General features: G+C 41.7%; 1 protein-coding gene across 2 annotated transcripts in view; it reads left to right on the top strand.

Moving 5' to 3' along the window:
* Positions 1-2,234: 2,234 nt before the first annotated feature.
* LOC101296270 (F-box protein At3g56470-like) overlaps positions 2,235-2,889 on the top strand; it is a 4,882-nt gene continuing 4,227 nt past the window's right edge. For both annotated transcript variants that reach the window (XM_004295075.1, XM_004295076.1), the window contains exon 1: positions 2,235-2,420. The gene's annotated coding sequence lies outside the window, so the exon portion shown is untranslated. The remainder of the gene's footprint in view (positions 2,421-2,889) is intronic.

Genomic DNA, 2,889 nt, shown 5'->3' with positions numbered 1-2,889 from the left:
ATGACGTTAAAATATTCCGCAACATTAATTGTTCAACCATGAACTATAGCATGCATTTATTTAAAATAAACGTCCACTCACAAATTAGGCCTAAGTCTGATGTCGATCTGGGGCCTCGTCTGCTCGAGCCTCCTCACGTCCTGTTCCAAATATAATATTAATTTCCCAACCAATAATCCAATATTTAATCAAAATAGGCAAAATTACCCGAGCCATAAATACGCTCATCATTGCCTAACTTCGATATTCTTAAATCGGAACGATCCGAACTTAAATATCATACTCAACAGTCGTAAATACAACCTCCCCAAAATATGACTTAAATCCTACGACCGGATTCTACATTAATTAACCGCCAAAAATACCAAACTTCGGAAATTCACAAACTTATCCAAATCTCATCCAAAAATTCCATAAATCACATAAATATACTCCTCTTAATATTCCACACTTAAAACCCTAAAAATCTCTTAACCGCCGGCAGCGGCAGCCGGAGGCCAATTCCGGCGACCTCCAAAACCTATGAAATTTTGACAGAATAATCTCCTCATCAAGCTCTACAACTTTCTTAACCAGCACATCACCCAATTCCAAGTCTAACTAGGCTAATCGAACGAAAACATCATAAAAGCCCTACAAAATTCAACTCCACATTTCTCCTTACCTAGCTCAAGAGGGAGTGAGCTGATTGGAGGGGTTGCTGCACGGGAGAAGGGCTACAAAACGAGCCAAGGATCGCCGGTTTTGGTGGCCAGAGGAGGGAGTTCCGACGACCGGAAGTTCGGGGCAGTCTAACCTTTCGGGCGGCACCGCTCTCTCACGGCGGCGCTAGGGGGGCTGTCACCGGTCTAGAACGGTAGCTGGGTTGGAGACCGATCGATTTTGACCGGTACGGCGGTCTGGGGCGGCCGGACGGCGGCGGTCGGAATTCCGGCAGGAAGAGGCTCGGGTGTGGGAGCGGGAGAGGAGAGAGAGAATCGGGAGGGAGAGAGAGATTTTTGGGCTTAGCCCAACCGGTTCCAACCCACATATACCCAATCCAAATTTCAACACCCCAAAAATAATACCCCAATAAAAATTACCTTTTACTAGCAAAAATTTACCATTTTTACCGTCGTCATATTTTCTCCCACGAATAATTCCCCGAAATTAATCGTCCCTTAAAATATCTCTAGGGACCATTTAAACTATTACCTCAATGACAGGGACGGTAAAATTCTTATTATAATCAAGCTAGTAAATAAGGTAAAAAAATATAAGGGTCGGGATGTGACATCCTTCACATCATCCATAACATATTGATCCTGAACATCAAGAACGAGTGGCGGAGAAGATGGATTTGTTGCCGGTGGTTTTGATTTACCGGTCGAAGCTTCTGGTTCTTTGAAACTGGCTTTATGGTAGACAAGTTTCTGACATATCTCCTCCATAATTGCAGGGTAAACACAGCCAGTTTTGTCCTTGTAGTTGATATTGGATCTTGAGTATTTTCCCATACCACAGAGCATATGTGGTTTTCGGGTTTGCTTGTGAATTATTTTCCCTTTCACTGACATGGTGACTTTCCGACTAAAATCCCTTAATGGTTTACAGCGGAGAAGAAGAGAGTTTTGATCAAAGTGCGGTTGTGATGAATGGTACTAGACAAAAGAAAAACTGGGTTGTGAATATAAAGGAGGGCGGTACTGAGTGTCGGTCTGAGAAGCATTTGGAAATTGGTGAGAAAGCAAATGGCCATTGATGATGGTTGTAGAATTGTTGGGTTGTGGTAGTGGGTAATGATTTGGCTGTGAAAACTTAATCATCGATTGAAGTGGGTAAGTATAGACACATTGAAGATGACAAAAGGCTCCATTTGAAAACCTCTTATCACATCACGGAAGACATCACCATACTTCACCGGATACAGGCCTAGATTTAGGCTTTGATACCAGTTGTTAGGATCATAATCCATTCAAAAAAAAGAAAAATATGAAATTAAAGGAAATCTAAGAACATAACTAAATAACAAACATATTCATTCTATCCCTACTGATTCTATCATTACAGACTTATAAAGATGGAGTTCTATGCTATAATTAATTAATTAATTAAGAAGAATAACTTTCTATAATAACTATCTACTTACTTGGGCTAATGGGCTCCTACAGTTCCTGCGGTAAGTAGATACAGAAAAACTATAGGAAGTGCGTTCCGTAACAAACCCTCAATCCATGTTGACCCAATTCGCAATCGCCCTTCATAATCCTACCTAGAGTCCCAGAGCCACAAAATCCAACCTTTCCAGGGCATGAACAAACCAAAACCCTCGCCGCCGCCTACCCTGACGCCGACCACCGTTCGAGACGCAGTATGACGCAACCCCATTGATCAAATCCTAAAACTGGAATTCGTCGACCATCGTCAACCATAGTCGATAGGTGAGTCGTCTTCTTCATCTTCTAGTATATTCTCTATGAGTTTGAACTTTGAATTGGGCTGAAACTGAAATAGAAGACTGAAAGAGTCGTTTCTGATTGATAGTGTCATAGTGTGAGCTTCAGTTTTCAGATCGCGTTGTGAAGGACCGGCCGGTTTTTGGTCGGGCCCGGTTTCTGTACCGCCGGTCCGGTCCCGGTCCTGCCAAATCTGTGGCCGGAACCGATTTTGTCAATATGATTTCATGCATTAACATGTTTCTTCAGTCAGTAAACCCCAGAATGTATCTTTTTTCAGGCTCTTAGTTTTTGTAAAAGTGCATGGTCATGGGTCCAGAAAGATTTGATGATGAAAGCACAGCTGAGCTCATTTTGCTGAACTTAAGTTTTTTTTTTTTTNTTTTTTTTGGAGAATTCTAAATGTGTGTGATGACTTAATGCACTGGTATGTTTTTAAAGTTACAAACTCAAT

The sequence above is a fragment of the Fragaria vesca genome, linkage group LG3 (genome assembly GCF_000184155.1).
Source record: "Fragaria vesca subsp. vesca linkage group LG3, FraVesHawaii_1.0, whole genome shotgun sequence".
NCBI classification, from domain to species: domain Eukaryota; kingdom Viridiplantae; phylum Streptophyta; class Magnoliopsida; order Rosales; family Rosaceae; genus Fragaria; species Fragaria vesca.
The sequence above is the reverse complement of the archived record's forward strand: the minus strand, read 5'-3'. Positions and strand labels throughout refer to the sequence as shown.